Below are 6,514 nucleotides of genomic sequence, written 5' to 3'. Positions count from 1 at the left end.
TCTCTCTCTCTCTCTCTCTCTCTCTCTCTCTCTCTCTCTCTCTCTCTCTCTCTCTCTCTAAATTTTAGGTAAGGTAGCCCGAAGGTAGGCAGGTAGGTAGGTAGTCTTTTTTTTCGAGGCTTGGCGCTAGATTGCCCGCTATTTAGAATTTTTAGGCTCGCTAGTTATTAGTCCCTCCTAGAAGCTTAGAGAAGAATTAATACTAGTAAATAGTAATATCGCTTATCTATATACAGACGTCGAGATACACTATACTTACTAAGATAAGTAAGAAGAAGAACTCGAGTCGCTTAATACAGAACGAGGCAATTAAGAGTATAGAGTCGTCGGAATCCTATACAAACTCTCCTTCTGTATATATCGATAATATTAATACTTACCTAGATAGCCTTGAAGAATACTATTTTAATAAATTACAACCTAGATTCCGGACTTTATATATAGCTAGCGCTCTAGTACTAAGCCTATATAGCTATATCTAGTACAAATCTTTATTCTAGAGAAGATAGGAATAAAGATAGAGATAGAGGTACCTAGGCGATAAGGAGTTAGAGATACCTAGAGCAATATACAGGAAGAAGATAAAATAGTAGTATATATTCTAGCAACAATACGCAGTCCTAATAACGCGTACTAAATAAAAACGTATTTTAGTAAGGAACGTTAGAATCCGCGGATAATTCCGCGAATTATATAGAAGTAAACAAAAAACAAACTATCTTAGCCCCGGTTCGGAGCTATACTACTAAGTACTATTATATCGACTACACTTTGTACTCAATAATCTAGTATTCTACTACTAAATTACGCAAATAGCCGAATCTATATACGCTGCTTATGTAGAGCAAACTCTATAAATAATACTAGCTATTTAGTATTACTAAGGAAAAGATTGTACTTGGCGCTATAGATTATATACTTAGAGAGAGGCTATTAAGCAACGTATTTAAACTAACTCGAAAGATAGAGAAGAAGGACGATATATAGAAGAAGTACTTACTACTCTTGCGTTAAAGGTAAGCGAGCAAGGAATATACGGCGAGCTAAAGTACTAACCGCTTAGCGCGATAAGATAGAGTATATAACTAAGCTATATATACTAACTCTAATCGAGTATAAGTATATTATAGCGATAATTGCTTCGGTTGTTATAGTACGTAGTAGTAATAAGGATCTCTATAGCTATAGTCTTTAGTACTATAACCTATAGAGCGAGAATATAGTCTTAAAGGACGCTATATAATAGAAACTAGATAACTCGAGTAGTTGTCTATAACTATCTCCGTAATAACTACTTTTATATTAGCGGCAAGGAGGTTAAGTACTATATAACGTATAATAGTACTCGTAACTCGCTATACTATAATAGAGATAAACGAGATTATATCCTAGGGAGAGACTTACTATATAAACAATAGCGTAGGCAGATAGAATTGCTAAGAGTATAGGTTATACTATAATGTATTCGAGATTAAGACAAAGAGATATAGTAAGAAGAAGGGGATTATCTATACCTTAAAGGAGGAATTAGAGTTACTAAAATTATATAGTACTTTTATTGTAGTAGATAGTATATACTATACGAATAAAGCTCGCTTTATATTACTAAATATCTGTATCTTAGATACCTATAGCTTATATACTTATCTAATTGTAATATAGTATAGTACTAGCTACCGGCTTTAAAGCGCTAAGTTCCTAGATAGAACGCGGAATACTCGGAAGTTAGTAGCTTAAGTACTATATTATAGATAACTCTATAAGTAAACAATTTAATCTTATAGTAAAGATACTACTCTATTAGAGATATAGATATAGGGATACTTAATCTATACTACTATTAGTACTATTACTTATATTACTTAGTCTAAGTACAAGTTTACTTAGACTAAGTAATACGGACCCTCCTAGATAGTATAAATAATCTACTCTATAAATATATACTTCGCAAATAGTCTATTAATTTTGTGCCTAGATAGGCAATATATTTCCGGCGCGATAATCTATTAAAGATATAGGTAGGTATCTGAACTATTAGCTATATCGAGGCCTACTACTTAGAGTATAGGAACGGAAATAAAGCTCTTATAAAGAAGTAGAGTCTCTTAGGTATACTTAGTTACTCTATAGACACCGAAAGGAAGTAGTATAATAGAGCTAATAATATAGCTAATAAACAATTGTAATTACTATTATTTCGCGACCTCGGATATAAGCGATTCTACAATTTGTAATATTTTATATAGGTAAAGGTAAAAGATTAGTATCGCAAAGCCGAGGCTAATAATCAATTGTTTTTCTATTGTACGTTCTAGTACTATAAGCTATTATATAATAAAGAGAGACTCTATCCTAGTATAGCTATAACTTCTAGCTCTTATACTACCTCCCCTACGTACTCTATTCTAGTATAGCTATAACTTCTAGCTCTTATACTACCTCCCCTACGTCTATATCTAGTTTAATAGCTATTTTAATAGTAACCCGATAAGTATAGCGTAAGTAGATTTGTATATAGATCGATAGATTTCTATAGATAAGGGCATTAGTATATACAACACTACTACTGTCTACAAGGATTACAGATATAGTATACTTCTAATAGACGATTTTGATAGCTATTCTAATATAAACGGTAGGGCGCCGATGAATCGTAATTAGTATATACATACTCTTATATATGCTAGTAGATAGTATAAAAGAAGAATTTTATCGATTAGCAGCTATAGCTAAACCTTATAGTACGAAGCGAGAGTTTGATAGGTATATCTACTTCTTCTATAACTATTATAATACTATTCTAGCTATTGACCTCGACAAAATTACACTTGATTACTATCGAGACGGCGGAGGCAGATATATAGTTATAGTAATTGTTAGTAGGAGACAGTATATAGTAGACTAGTTCCGCTATACTACGGTAGTTATACTAAATATAGACGGTATCGACGACAAGCGCGCTTAGTATAGTAGTATAGTACGCGGAAGAGCTTAGTATAGTAGATAATATAGCGATAGTATAGTATAAAGTAGATAAGATAATATAGTACAAGGAAGAGCTTAGTATAGCGTACAATATAGCGATAGCGATAGCGATAGTAATAGTAACAGCGTAGCGAGAGGAAGAGCTTAGTATCGCTAAGGTAGAGAGTATTATAACGCTGTTTGAGTTAACTATTAGTATAGCTTCTATATTATTACTCCTAAGACTATATAGTATATTTAATACTACTATTAAGCTATAGACGCTAGTACTACTACGCGTACTAACGAATTCCTCGCTATTCTACCTCTATACGCTAACGGGTCCCTTACTATTATACTTCTATATACTAACAGAATCTATCGCTACTTTGTATATAGAGTATACTTCTACTACTTATAGAATTCGATTTATCCGAGTTTCTAAGCTAATTGAGTAAAACCTCGCTATTTCTAGTAGCTCAAAAAGGTCCTACTATATACGCTATATCTATAGAGGTAGCGTAGTTTAATATAGCGTTTAGTATATAAGTCGAAGAATAGACTAGATATATTCGGCGGACTTAGTAGAGATAGAACGCTATTTTTAGTCGATTTAAGGAAGAGACTAAATATATAAAGCTACTATAGAAGAGACTATATAGAAGCGCTAGAATAGTAGAGTTAGACAAATAGTATAAGTGGATAGGTAAATAGAGGTATCTATACTAGCGATATATTCAGTCCGCTAGTACTAGATAGCTACAAAAATACGTAACGGCTATCGAACTAATTGAAATATAGAGAGATAGAGTTAGTTATAGAGACAGTAGCAATTGCGTTTTTAGCTTAAACTACTGAATTGACTTAAATAGAGTTTGATATAACTTTCTCTTCTATATATAGCGATAGCAAGGCAGTAAGGTAGCCGTATTACTATAGGAACGAAGTAGTAACGCGATTACAGTTAGTAACGTATATAGTATACGGAGTACGTATTATCGCTAGAATATATAGGGCCGATAAAATATGTATATATATATATACCTATTTGTAGACATATACGTAAATAGTATACAAAATTGACTGTTATTTTATACTACTTAGTAGGCAAGCCTATAAAGATTCACTTATAGCGCCTACTATATAAGTAGTTTTAGTATAAGTTACAACAACAGTATAGTAGTAGTAGAGGTATAAAGTGAATAAAATACTTAGCTTTCGAATTTCATCTAGAATAGGCTAGCTCTATAGGTCGTTATATCTCCTCTATAGTATTACTAGAGGGTCCTATGCGCGTAAGCTTATATTATAGTATACGTAGGTGCTTACGCCTCCTTATAACTAATCGAATAATGAACAATTAGTATTCTAGAAGCTTCTATAGCTTTCTAGCACTATATACTTGGAAAATAGTCTACAATGTAGTATACTATATAGACAGAAAGTTATAGAATTATATGTAGCTAGCTAGAAAAATGTTTCCTGAGTATTCTAGAAGATGCTAGATAGGGCTCTTATATATAGCGGGAACATTCTCTGGCACTCGGACGGACAGTTTATAGAACGAGGATATATACCAATATATATATTAGCGGGTTGCACAAATATTTACAGATTTTATCTAGCACTCTGAACTATAAGTACGGAACGATAATCAATTTCGTATACATGCGTACGTTCGGCCGGACGTACGTATACGGGCAATTATATGCGGCGGGAGCAAAAATTCTAAATGGCGGGAGGCCAAATTTTCCTAAGGCAGAATGTACATACTGACTTGCTTACATTCCTTCGCTACCTCCTAATACCTCCCTAATTTGAAGAGAACAGAAATAAGACAAGATCCCTAGGCAATTAAGAGATCGAGACGGAGATCGAGACGGAGACGGAGATAGAGATAGAGATAGAGATAGATACGGCGCGATAGGTACCGCGCGATAGACACTACCTCCTACGCGATGGACAGACACCGCGCGATAGACAGATACCGCGCGATAGACAGACACCGCGCGACACCGCGCAATCCGCGATGTAGATACTACGCAATAGACACCACGCAATAGACACCGCGCGATGGACATAGCGCGATAACTTGACCTCCCGCCATTTAGAATTTTTGCTCCCGCCGCATATAATTCCCTACGTATACCTATGTATATATATATGGATATTATTACACTATCTTTATCTTCTTCCTAGGCGTTGCCTTAGGCATCTCTATCTCTATATCCTCTCTCTCCCCCCTTAGATATCTAGCCGGAGAGTCCATTTTATACGGGATGTTCAGAGTAAAAGATCTCTTCGTAATAAGCAGGTTTGGCACCGGGGCGCCCGCTATACATGAAAAAACCTCCCGCTATATATAAAAACCTTTAACAAGCTCGAACATTAATCGAAATTTTTTCGAATAGGCTATAAGACATAGAAAGCTCAAAACAACCTAGTAGTAGTTACTTTATAGATATAGGGCTATGCAGTAAGAGGGGATAGTAATAGCTTTAAAGGCGGCAGTATTAAAACCGAAGCTGAAACTAATAGTACTACTATAATTAATCTTCTATCGAGCGCTATATAGCTCTTGTGTATTGTATTTACCGTCAAGACTACTAATCTAGAGTATGTTAGTAATTAGGGTTAGAGTTACGGCTTTAAATACCCTGCCTAGTTCAAGGAGGAACCCTACCTTAGCTAGGTAGGCTCTATATCTGAAATATATTCTAGGGCCTATATTCGTGTTGCCTACTGTACCCCGGTAAGCAGTAGTGTACGGCTTAACGAAAATTACGGCTTAACGATAAAATGAATTACCCTACTACTCTAACCTACTTAAGATATATTTTTTTTATATTTCTACAGTAGTAGCCTATATAGAGGAAAAAGATTGTACCACGGAGGCTATAGAATAGATAGCTAATACTACGACAGTACTTATCTATATAGCATCTACGGCGTCAAAACTTCCTACTAGTTACGAATAGTATATAGAAGCTATCCTAGTAGCTAGCGCTATAGTACCTTCTATACTTATTTTATAGAGCAAACTATATATAGCTATATAGTATACTAATCTCGACGACAATACTATAGTTAGAGTAAGCAACTCGGGTATACTAACGATCTTATATACTTAGAGTAGCTTAAGAACTTTAAGAAATATAGTTATATAGAGAGTACTTTTAATAGATAGTCGTATAGAGAGTACTTTTAATAGATAGATATAGTAGTTATTATATAAAGGAGTTTATCAAATTCTATAATAAGTATCTTATTATTATAATCGCTCTACCGGCCTACTCTACCTATATTATATAGCTATTAGAAGTTATAGTATATTAACTATATAATAAGTATTAGTACGCTAAGGCCGTCGATAAGGCTATTCGATTTGGATATAGCAATTATAATCGACTAACTTTGAGCTAAAAGCTAGTACCCTATATAGTACGTTCGAGAAGACTAGTATATAGCCGATTAACGTAGAGTATATTATTAGACGCTTCTATATAGAGATAGAATAGTAGTAACTTATAGATACTGTCGATACTCGGCT

This window comes from Sphaerulina musiva (genome assembly GCF_000320565.1).
Source record: "Sphaerulina musiva SO2202 unplaced genomic scaffold SEPMUscaffold_13, whole genome shotgun sequence".
In the NCBI taxonomy this organism is placed as follows: domain Eukaryota; kingdom Fungi; phylum Ascomycota; class Dothideomycetes; order Mycosphaerellales; family Mycosphaerellaceae; genus Sphaerulina; species Sphaerulina musiva.
The sequence above is the reverse complement of the archived record's forward strand: the minus strand, read 5'-3'. Positions refer to the sequence as shown.